Consider the following 13,018-nt stretch of genomic DNA (forward strand, 5'->3'; position numbering starts at 1 on the left):
GATGCTGCCCCAGGCGTTTCCCACGGACAAAAGCAAAATAGGTTTTGTGATATCTTTGCTTTCTGAAAGAGCCTTGGCCTGGGCAAACCCTCTATGGGAGACGCAAAAACCCATTGGTTTACCCAGAGTTTGTGGCTTGCTTTAAAGGGGTATTTGACATTCCCGCATGCTCCACTTCTGCTGCCAAAAGCCTCATGTCCATCAAACAGGGTACAAGAACTATTGCAGATTACGCCATTGACTTCTGTACTCTGGCAGCAGAGGTTGCGTGGAACAATAAGGCCCTCATGGCTGCTTTTTCTCATGGTCTCTTGGATAACATCAAAGATGAGATAGCAGCCCGAGACATACCCACTGAGCTGGAGAGGTTGATCTCGTTTGCCATTCTTATTGACTCCAGACTCAGAGAGAGACCTCCCTTTAAGCAGTGCTTGCGGAAGCCTCCTGTACCTTTGGCTCCTTTGCAGTCCCACCCTTGCCTCCCTCACCTCCAATGCCTCCTGGTACCAAGTCGATCAGTGAAGGTGAACCCATGCACTTGGGCTTCACACATCTCTCTGCAGATGAGAGAGCCCTTAGGAGGATGGAGAGATTATGCCTTTATTGTGGCAGGCAGGTCACTTTTTGAAGTCTTGTCTTACCCGTCCAGGGAATGCCCAAACTTTGAGGTCCTGTCATGGACAGGTGGCGTTGTTTTGTCCCCAGTTATCCAGAAGGATAAGCTCCTGGTTCCGGTTACCCTTTCTTGGGCTGAGTCGTCTGTCGAGATACAGGCTCTAATCGACTCTGGGCCTGCAGGCCTGTTTATTGATGCTGCCTTTATATCGAAGCACTCAATTCCACTGCAGCTGCGTGCCACTCCACTTGTCATTGAGGCTCTTGAGAGTAGACCTCTACAGCCTACCCATGTGACTCATGAGACTGCTCCATTGTCCATGGCTGTAGGGGCTCTTCACCATGAGATAATCCAATTCCAAGTTATTTCCTCACCTAAATTTCCGCTGGTTATTGGTTATCCTTGGTTACAGAGACACAACATCTCTTTCGATTGGCTTCATGCTGAGGTTCTCTCCTGGTCGCCACAATGCAGTAAGACATGTTTTCAGGAGGTCCTTTGCACCTCTTCACTCTCCTCCCTGGCGAAGGAGTACCACAATTTTAGCAATGTCTTTGACAAAGGTCAAGCAGGTAGTTTGCCTCCACACCAGTTGTATGATTGTGCAATTGACCTTCAACCTGGTGCCATACCACCTCGTGGGGTTTACCCTTTGTTGGCCTCGGAGGATGCACTTTCTCAAGGTTTCATCCGTAAATCCTCATCCCCTGCTGGTGCTGGTTTCTTCTTTGTGAAGAAGAGGAGTGGTGAACTAAGACCTTGTATTGATTATAGGGGTCTCAATCGTTTCACGATTAAGAATGCTTGTCCGATTCTGTTGATTACGGAGTTATTTGACCGCCTCAAGGGAGCAACGGTTTTCACGAAGCTTGATTTGAGAGGGGCATACAATCTCGAGAGGATTAAGGAGGGCGACGAATGAAAGACTGCGTTTAATACAAGAACAGGCCATTATGAGTACCTCGTAATGCCATTTGGCCTTTGTAACGCTCCAACAGGTTTCCAGGAATTTGTTAGCGATGACCTCTGAGATTTGTTGCAGTTATGTGTGGTGGTTTAACTCGACGATATCCTCATATTTTCCAAGTCTCTAGAGAGTCACCACACAGATGTCTGTCATGTGCTTCGGAAACTAAGAGAGCACAATCGCTATTGTAAATTGGAAACGTGCGAGTTCCATCGTGAACAGGTAAATTCCTGGGTTATGTCATTTCCACTGCTGGTTTTTCGATGGACCCAGAGAAACTTTCAGCAGTCCTACAGTGGCCCCCACCCGTGGGGTTAAGTTCTCTGCAATGTTTTCTTGGCTTTGCCAATTATAATCGGAAGTTTATTAGTAACTTTTCGTCTCTGGTCAAGCCCCTGACTGATATGACCAGAAAGGACGGTAACCCACAGAGTTGGTCTCTGGAGTCCATTAAGGCCTTTGAGAGTCTCAAGGCTGCCTTTGTTTCTGCTCCTGTGTTGGCACATCCTGATCCTACGTTACCCTTTATCCTTTAAGTTGATGCTTCTGAGACTGGAGTTGGTGCCCTTCAATCTCAACATCCTACCTCTGAGAGCGCTATGCATCCTTGTGACTACTTTTCCAAGAAATTGTCACCTGCGGAATGCAATTACGAGATTGGGGACAGAGAGCTGTTAGCGATCATTTTAGCCCTGAAAGAATAGAGACATCTCCTCGAAGGTACTACTGTGCCTGTTCTCATTCCTACTGACCATAAGAATCTCACATTTTTGTCTGAGGCTAGACGGTTCTCTCCCAGAAGGGCACGATGGGCTCTTTTCTTGTCAAGTTTCAATTACATTGTCTTATTCTTACCCGGTACTAAGAATGTAAGGGCTGACGCTTTGTCGCGACAACTTTCCTCCACTTCCAAGATGGAGCTCGTTCCAGTTCCTGTGATTCCTCCTGATCATATTCTGGCTATGATTTGCACCAGTCTCCCTTCTCCTTTGGGTGACAAAATTCTTGCCGCTCAGGTCCATGCTCCTCCTGAGAAACCTTGTAACCGCTGCTTTGTCCCTGAGAGTCTCTGTACTGCCGTGCTCCAGACTTGCCATTCTCCCAAGGCTGCTGGTCACCCTGGGAAGAATCAACTCTTTTGGGCCATTTCTCAACAATTCTGGTAGCCTAGTCTACATGCTGATGTAGCCACCTTCGTAGCTGCCTGTTCCGTGTGCGCTCAGAGTAAGACTCCACGACACCTTCCAGTGGGTCTCCTACAACCCATACCCAATGGAGAGAGGCCTTGGACCCACCTGTCTATGGTTTTTTATTGTGAAGTTACCCAACTCCCAGGACAAAACAGTTATCCTTGGTGGTTGACCGGTTCTCGAAAATGTCTCTTTGTATTCCACTTAAGAAGTTACCCACATCTAAGGAACTGGCTCCCATCTTTGCTCGGGAGATTTTTCGCTTACATGAGCTACCCAAGGTGATCGTCTCGAATAGGGGTAGTCAGTTTGTGTCCTGGTTCTGGTGAGCCTTTTGTGCACAGTTGGGAATTCAGCTTGCATTCTCCTCTGCGTATCACCCACAGTCTAATGGGGCCACAGAACGAGCCAACAAGTCCTTGGAGCAGTTCCTACATTGCTATATTTCTAACCATCATAACAACTTTTCAGACCTCTTACCTTGGGCGGAGTTTGCTCACAATAGTGCCTTGAATTCTGCTTCCCGATTGTCCCTGTTTATGGCGAACTATGATTTCCAACATTCCTTGTTGCCTAACTTGTTTGTTCCGCAGAGCATTCCTGCATTAGAGGAGCATCTCCGTGGTCTTCGTTCCACTTGGGCACAAGTCCAGGAGGCTTTGCGACATGCCAATGATAGGTACAGACTCCATGCTGCCTGCGCCTTCCTACCAGTTTTAGGACAGGGTCTGGCTGTCATCTTGCAACCTCCAACTCCGTGTTCCCTCACTGAAGTTGGCACCTCGGTTTATTGGGCCTTTCCGTATTCTCCGCAGGTTTAACCCAGTGGCTTACGCTTTAGACCTTCCTTCTAATATGCATATCTCAAATGTATTCCATGTCTCCTTATTAAAAACTTTGGCCTGCAACCGCTTTACCACTTCAGTGCCACATCCTCACCCTGTACAGGTTGAGAACCATGAGGAGTAAGAAATACAGTCCATTGTTGACTCCCATAGGTTCCGTGGGCACATACAGTACCTGGTGCATTCGAAAGGGTACGGTCTTGGGTCTCATCCTTGGGTGTACATGCCCCTGTCCTCCTTCATGATTTCCATAGACATTTTCCCTTCAAGCCTGATGGTCCTCCGAGGGGGAGGTGTCTTTGAGGAGGGGGTACTGTCAGGGCTGGGCTCAGCCCTTCCTTTTCTGAGCTGGCCGCTCAGCTGTCAGTTAATTACCAGCTCCTATCTCTCCATAGTGACTCACCTGTTGATGATTTCCTGCTCATCAGTCCTGCTTACTTAAGCCGTCCAACCCAGATCTTCTCTGACTTTGCCTGGTCAACATCACAGGGACTCTCTCCTGCGTTCCTGTTAAAGACTTGCTTGGCTGATGTCCCTTCTGGTTCCAGATCCTGCTTGCTGTTCCACTACGCTGATCCCTGGCTTCCTGACTTCCTGGCTTGTCTGACTATCCGTTCCGGTTACAGAACTTTGGCTATGTTTTGGCTATGTTTTGACTACGTTTATTCTATTTACTTTTATTTTTAAACAAGTATGGTTTAACTGTACTTCTGTCTCAGTCTGATTCATGGTTTCTGACAAGTGGCAGGACATTAGCCCAGTTAAGGATAGCTTATCCTCAGCTGTCTATTAATTAAACTTCACAACTGATCTCATGCAGGATATTATATAAATTTAAAAAGGAAGTTATGTGAAAAATTAAAAAATAATTTATAATGCAACCTGTCACTAAGATAAGGACATGGAGTCCCCCTATAACAGTTTTATTACCTGTTGATCCTGCCAATAGATTCATTATTCTTCCACTTCATTTAACAGGGTGAGGGCCCTGTGGAAGAGTCATGATAGATGTAAAGGGTAATACATGTTTACATTTTTGTCCTTCAGTTGTACAAGCTCCTGTATTGAAAATATTTAGCTGATTTTACTGCACACCGTGAGCTTCTCGCAGTGTGCATTAGAAGATGTAACCACCTTATTTCCTGGCTGGAAGATGTCCATCATTATCTAGCACTTTTCTTCCCAGCCAAACTTTCCCTGGCCTGTCCCATTTATTAATTGGATTACAGTTCTTTATGCTAGAATTGAGATATGGCTCAGGAAGCCCAACAAAAACTGTGTAAATTTCTGCCTGTTGGAAGTCACCAGGAAAGAAGCCCCTTTATCAAACGTTGCACAGTGCCTTGCTTACCATGTGGCCAATGGGGGCATGGCATGGTGGCCTGCCCTACACTGTAGGATATCACAGGAGATAATGCTGCTGGATATAAAGCTTTATCAACAAGCCCAGTTTTATATGTGAAAATGCCTGCTGTTGCACATGGCAACAATGAGCAAATTCCTGCTGTACCTGCAGGGGGTTTCACCTTATAGCTACATGGGTAAAATCACAGGTCAAAGAGAAGCAGTGAAACCTAAAGTGTTGCTCCAGAACCAGCATAATCAGCTGAAGATGGCAATACCTACTGTGGTCATGAGTAAGTCTATTTTTAATGAGTTATTTACTGGGATTGCAAAAAAAGTGCATAAAGAGACTGACTATGAGACAATATGCTGTGAAGAGACAGAGATGCCATTTGTGAGATTTGCTATCTATGGGGATTTGAGAGAGTCCAGATCTAAAAATAAATATGCAACTGTTATGGTTACTGCTGTTGTAAATCCCTCTGTGTAGGCATCTGTGATGTTTAAAGTGGATGTAAAATTTCTTTTGATATCATACTGTAGAGTATAAGATTACCTATCATTTGAGCCCAGTCCTGCCACACAGAGTTAAACCAGCTCTGAGAAATCCTCTTTTATTGTTCAGTGAGATAAATCTTGACAAACTGAGAAAAACTTTGTCAAATCCTCCCCCTTGCTGTGAGTGACAGGTGATTTACATATCTCGTGCACTAGCCTAAGACATGCAGTTTTTTTAATTCCCACCCCCACTCCTTTCTTCAGCAGCTCTGCAAAGATTGGCTGTTCCACACCTCAGCATGATTTGGCATGCTGAAGTCATGTGGTTACTTTCCTGTCTTTTCACTGGATGTTAGAGATCATAGCAGAAGTTCAGTGTAAGAAATTCACAGGAGAAAATGCATATTGACAAGGGGAGTGTAGAGGTGGGAGGGGAGTCTACTGACATACGAACTCCACCCACTGAGCTCCAGACAACAGACCCACCCACAGAATCTGCAGTTTTTCGGGTCTAATAACAGACAGAGGGGAGACATTTGACAGGTAAAGATACATGCAGGAGGCATGTATATCCTTATAGATAACCCCTATGGCAGTAGTTTAGAAAGGATGACATTGGGTTTACATCCACTTTAAGTAAAATGCTAGTTTAAATGTTGTAAAGGTGACCACTATCCCCTCTTGTGACCATGTCAAGTGGAGCTTGGTGCGCTGGAGGTAGAGGTTTCCCAGGACAAGTACTGCCCTGGCAGGCAAAAGCCTTCTTACAAAGTGAAATTACCCAGATAGCAAGGATAACTTACCACAAATTTTTGGCAGTGTTGAATTGTGAGTCTTGTTAACTTGCTACACATTTTCACTGGCAAGTTGTATACTTACAAAGCACTTGATGCACAAGTTCTAGTTGACACTTTTCCAATTTGTAGCAAATTTGCGTGGCAAGTCTCTAGCAAGAACAAAGTTGCAGTGGTGAGCCTACAGCAAGAGCTCTGCAAGTTTACAGCATGAAAATTCTGCCACAGTGACCCCTGTGGTGGGATGACTATTGCACAACATGACTGAACCAAAACTTGCAGCAGACTTGTCCCTGGGTTTTGGAGTAGCTCAGGGTTGCTAACACTAAGAGGATTATAGTACATATGACACATAGCAGTGCTCTGAAGGAGCATTAGGCTATTTTGTCAATTTTCAGACTGGATTACTTGGAGTTCTGAGGAAGTAATTGCATACTCTGAACATTCAGGAATTGAGTCTCTCCCTATGCCCAGCCACATGAGGGCCCCCAAGATGGTAATAACAGACAGATCTGAAATGTGTAATATGTTTATTGTACAGCTGCCATGTACTTCTGTGTATCTTCTGAGGGATGGGCTTGTACTGTGGATTACCTATGACTGCAACAAAGATAGACTATATTAGAACAGTTTTGCATGAAGTTTATTTTTAAACAATAAGCTTTTATTGATGTTAAAATATAGCATTTGTACAATCATACTAACATTTGTACATGAGTATCATATAAAAATATAACTGTATATAATTGAATTTAATGATAGAGTATTTTACTAGCGAAACCAACAAGATGGCTTTGTAATCAGCCTATCTTTACATCAATTGTTTATTTGAAATACTCTGAATTTATGTATCAAAATCTATTATTTAATTCAAGAGAAAAATAAATTCAAGGGTCTCTAAAAATACCCTTCTAAATATATATAGTAACAGAAATGAAAAGTAAAGAGAGGAAAAGAAGAGTAAATCAAATATAAGAGAGATGTAATTATTCACATTTCTTTATGTTAAGAGGTATATCCCTATGTGAAAGTGGTATAAGAATCAGAAAATTTAAAGATGATCCACGGCTGCCATATTTTATTAAAATTTTCTGTATTCCCTTGTGCTGTTGCCCTGATCTCCTCCATACCTTTGAGGAGATGTATCTCTTCCAACCATTCTTTAATTGTAGGTGCGGCTGTGTTTCTCCAGTGTCTTGGTATTACTGTTTTTGCTGCTGTGATTAAGAATCTGGTCAGGGAGTTTTTGTATTTTTTTAGGGTGCAATTGGTAATATTTATAAGACAGCAAGCAGCGTCTAAATGAATTTTCATTTTTGTGATGTGTTTTATGATCTTGATTACTTGGTTCCAAAAGGGTTTAATCAAATCACATTCCCACCAGATGTGGTATAGAGTGCCTTCTTCCCGATTGCAGCGCCAGCAATGTCCAGGTATTGTCGGAAACCATTTGTGTAATTTATTTGGTGTAATATACCAATTTGTTAGAATTTTGAATGAAGTTTCCTGTAATCTCACACTGATTGCACACTTGTGTGCAAACACACATGCTTGTAGCCATTGGTCTTTTGTAATGGGTTTGTTCAGGGTTGATTCCCAGAAAGTTTTGTGTCTGTTAGATTCCTGTAAATCGCTGGACTGCAACCAAGTATATGTTAATGAAATGTTCTTAGTGGTCGTACTAGCCAAAAAACATATAGTTTCGAAGGGTGTTAAGGGTCTAAAGAAATGTTTTTGTCTCTGAGTGTTCATGATGAAGTCATGTATTTGTTGGTATTCCTTGAAATGTAGTGGTGTTTGTCCTATTTCTTTTTGTAGATCTGCTTGAGTCTTGATTTTGTTGTTCTTTAAACAATGTGCGACTAGAAGTGGAGTGTTTCTGTTGTAAAGTGATTGGATGGAACCATCCATTCCTGAGGGGAAGTGAGGGTTTGTTGTCAGTGGAGTTAGTGGCCCTAGCGAGGAGGTAAGTAAATGTCTCTGATTAATTGTTTGTAGGGTTTTTAAAGTTGCCCCTATGAGAGGATGTTGTTTTAATTGTTCCGGACACAGGTTCCAAGGAATCCATGGAGCATATGATATCGGAATAGGTCCTATGTTATTTTCCAGTCCCACCCAATCTTTATTCTCTTTGTGGCATGTCCAATCTATGATTCTAGTTAATTGTGTAGCTAGGTAATAATTTTTAAAATTAGGAAAACCCATGCCTCCATTTTGTTTGTTCATAGTAAGTAAATTTAGACTGATTCTAGGTTTTTTGGAGTTCCAAAGGAATTTTCTTAGCAGGGAGTGTAGGGATTTAAAGAAGCTGAAGGTAGTATTATGGGTACCGTTTGGAAGAAGTATAGTATTCTGGGTAAAACTGTAATTTTAATTATAGCTGCTCTACCAAACCACGAGAAGTACTTAATTGTCCATTTTTCTAAATCTTTGGTGATATTTTTTAAAAGTGGTTGAAAATTGGCTTTATACATAGAATCCAACTTTGGGGTTAATTGTATTCCCAGGTAGGCGAGGGATGTTGTTTCCCATTTAAATTTGCAGTTGTTTTTTATGTTATTTAATGTAGCCTCCCTAAGTGTTAGGTTCAGCGCTTCAGATTTGTTGTAATTTATTTTGAAGTTTGATATATAGCTATATTGGGAAAATACATTACATAGGTTGGGCATGGTAATGTGTGGTTGGGATATGAAGAATAGTAAATCATCAGCGTAAGCTGCGCATTTATATATTTTGTTTTTGACATTGAAACCATGAATGTCAGGTATTTTATTTATAATGCGAATTAGTGGTTCCAGGGTGAGAATAAATAGTAGGGGTGATAATGGACATCCCTGTCTTGTCCCATTTTGAATTTGCATGAAGTTTATTATCAGTGCTAAAGTCAATCTCTCCATGTAAAGAGGGTTGAAAAAAAGATTGAGTGGCCTCTGAACAGCTTATGGTCAAAGGGTGCTCTGGTTGCAGTGGCAGATATCCCTCCTGATACAGAATTAGGTTAAGTAAACATAAGCAAACAGGTCCTCATGCAGAATTGATAGCCATGGCTGAAAATTGCAGAGAGATGGGTGATGGCTCCCTAGTGAGCATAGCGGTAGAAGGATTAGAGGACATAAGGCTGTACTAGTATGGGAAATTAAAGGAGAAGTATAGCCAAAGGTTTTTTGGCTATACTTCTCCTATGGATCACAGGAGTGCAGTTAGTTCTGCACTCTTGTGACCCGTTTTCAGCCATCAGGGGACTGAAGCCTGCTGTCAGCTGACATCACAGAGCCAGTCCAGGTTTCCAAAAAGATCAGAACTATATGATAGGGATCCACCCAGAACCCTGGATCGGCAGCTGGCTCAGCCTCTAAGGCTCCATTCACACCTGAGTGATTTGGATCACAGGAGGAATGGCTGTGATTTTGCCCACAATTCCAGAATCACGGCAAAATGTGGAACGCATTTGAAATGGCCTTATTTGTTAATGGCACCCCAAACGCGGTTCGGTTTTGCCACGATTTTCGAGTGACAATACACTCTAAATTGTGGCAAAAATCATAACAACAAACGCTCCTGGCTTTGTGCTAAGATTTGGTACATGAGCTTCTTTGGAGCGGAGGGAGGCCCATTAAAATAAATGGTGCCGCTCCAAAAACACTCCACTGAAAAACAAAAAGATGCTAAATAAAACTTGCTGCAGCAGCTGTCGCTGTGCTATTCTCAGGTGTGAATGGAGCCTTAGGGATCCGCTGAGGGCCTGAGCCAGCCCCTCCTGCCCTCACCCCAGCCCAGCACTCCAGTGAGCACTGGAGGGACAGATCGGAGAGCCAGTGCCTAATGCCCCGTACACACGGTCGGATTTTCCGACGGAAAATGTGTGATAGGACCTTGTTGTCGGAAATTCCGACCGTGTGTAGGCTCCATCACACATTTTCCATCGGATTTTCCGAAACACAAAGTTTGAGAGCAGGATATAAAATTTTCCGACAACAAAATCCGTTGTCGGAAATTCCGATCGTGTATACACAAATCCGACGGACAAAGTGCCACGCATGCTCAGAATAAATAAAGAGATGAAAGCTATTGGCTACTGCCCCATTTATAGTCCCGACGTACATGTTTTACGTCACCGCGTTCAGAATGATCGGATTTTCCGACAACTTTGTGTGACCGTGTGTATGCAAGACAAGTTTGAGCCAACATCCGTCGGAAAAAATCCTAGGATTTTGTTGTCGGAATGTCCGAACAAAGTCCGACCGTGTGTACGGGGCATATCAGTCATGCCTCTTTGCTCAGAGCGGAGGTGGAAACCGGTCAATCAGCGGTGCTTGGTTGCTCAGTTCTCACTGCAGAGGATCGATGCTGCATCCACCTAGGTGAGCATAATTTTTTTTCTTCTTTCTACAGCCCATACTTCTCTTTTAACCTAGAGCTCAGTAAAGTGGCACTAAAGAATAATATCAAGCCCTTTCAGAGTGGGTTTAATGAATAGTCTGAAAGTGCCAAGCATTTTCCATTCTTGCTAGTGGCAATCAACAAAAAAGTGTAGTTCCCAAAAAGGAGAGCCAAAACCTACTTATAATAAAGTGTTTCAAAACATAATCTCTGCCAAGCCAAAACAAAATGAAAGTTTTGGTTTAGAGAAAACAAGCTTTGAAAGTTTACTTGACCCAGACACTTGAATCACAGACAATCGTTGTGGAGTGTTGCTGATTAATATCGGTTGGGATGCTCCTTTAACCTATTACACCTAGTCCTGACTATCAGCTTTTTATTGTCTAATTACATTACCTTATTGCCGGCATCTCTCCATTAGCCACACCCAGATCTGCTGCAGGGAACAGAGTATATAATTAATAATGACCAACACAGATTAAGTCTACACACTGTTCAGTTTGTTTTGGTTAGTACAGGATGTTAAATATACAAACAAGATGGGCAATATTAATTATTTTCCACCAGTAAGGGGTACATGTGCAAATTACATGTTTCCTTTACTTATTCACTTAACCAATTATAATGACACATATATTTAGAATTCTTTACATCTCTGTATCTGAGTAAAACTTATTATGTCATTCATTATGACACTTAGAAAAATCCCCTATGGCTCCAGACACACTGTCTGGTGACATATGCAAGTTCTTCATATTCGAGATTCAATTTCAACACAAGCTTACTCCTTAAACAACAATAAAATTACTTACTGCTAAGCAAAATAATACATTTAAAGGAGCAGTCCACCCTTAGGTGGCACAACGCAGTATGAACTTTAGGGGGGCTTTTTACAAGACCCTTTCAATACCTGGTAAATGCCATGATGGTAATGTGGATGGTAGAACTAAGACATCACTCATAGAACTGTCACCGTGGAAAGACTTTGAAGTGTCTCTTAAAAATAATGTCAGAGTAGGTGCAGTCAAGGATAGAGAGTTCCTCTGGGAAAAATGGGCTACCTCAGCTTGATGTCATCGTGCTGGGCAGAACTGGATCACCTTTGCTTACCAATACGTGTGGGTTGATTCTGAATGGTATGCATTTACTTGTGAAAACCATGTGAATGTTATTTTATTGCACTTTAAATAAATGGTACGTTTTTACACTATGGAGCTTTCTTGTTGTTCTTGCTCTCTGAGTGTCCTATGAGGAAGATTTCCGTATTAGAAGGTAATTTATTTGTTAAGCTCTGGTAGGATGGTCTGTCTGCTGTGAGCATACCTATTCAAAGTGATATCTGATCCCCTAACATATTGGTGGGGTCCATCATACAAGGTGAGGGCACACCCATTTGTGCACTGGTGGTGCATGCTTTTTTTCACTGGGAGGATTTCATTTTGTGGTTCACGGTGAAGATGACATGATATTTAGTGTGGTGTGGACATATGAACACTGGGACTTTATTATTCTGACACACTCTTTTTGTGGATAAATATACACTAATACCCTTTGTTGTTTTTTTCAAACAGATTAATGTTTATGCACATGCACTATATCTGTGGACTATTATATATTTTTATTGATGCACATGCACTTTGTATGCCTAATTTATAAATAATGTAATTGCATTCATATTGTATTTAACACATGTTATAGGATTCATTTAGAAAGCAAGCGCTTCACTATTTTTTACATTTAGTTGCATTCTAAACTCTAAACTACTGTAAAGAAAACTGTTATTTAAACCAGTACTTTATGAAGACACGCTAAACAAGGACATCTAATCAAGGACAGTCTATCTTTTGTATTATTTAATGTTACATATTCTAAAGGAATACAAATTTGTTTAAAAGATTACCTGTTTGTTTATGATAAATCTTCAATAAGAACAGTTATTTTGTAAAACCCTGTATTCTGGGGGGCACATGTGCGGCAGCCTGAGGTGAAGGTAATGTTACCTTAGAGCTCCGCTCCTCGGGAGTTTTCATCGGAGGACTACAGGTCCCAGTGAACCAGCAAGTATCCCAAAACTGCAGAAAATCCTACCTAATACGGTCAGCTTCACTGACAATGGTCTTGAGAGCTCCTAAAACGAAAATTAAAGCAGGAAAAACGAAGGAAACGGCACACAGGCTGGCGGCTGGAATGGCGGCGGCATCCTCTCCCCCACAGCACAGCGGTGAATACACTAAAAAATCTTTACCTCACAGTCAGCACAGCGGTGAATACACTGGAAAATCTTTACCTCACAGTCAGCACAACGGTAAATACACTGAAAAATCTTTACCTCACAGTCAGCACAGTGGTGAATACACTGGAAAATCTTTACCTCACAGTCAGCA

The sequence above is a fragment of the Aquarana catesbeiana genome, linkage group LG05 (assembly GCF_042186555.1).
Source record: "Aquarana catesbeiana isolate 2022-GZ linkage group LG05, ASM4218655v1, whole genome shotgun sequence".
NCBI classification, from domain to species: domain Eukaryota; kingdom Metazoa; phylum Chordata; class Amphibia; order Anura; family Ranidae; genus Aquarana; species Aquarana catesbeiana.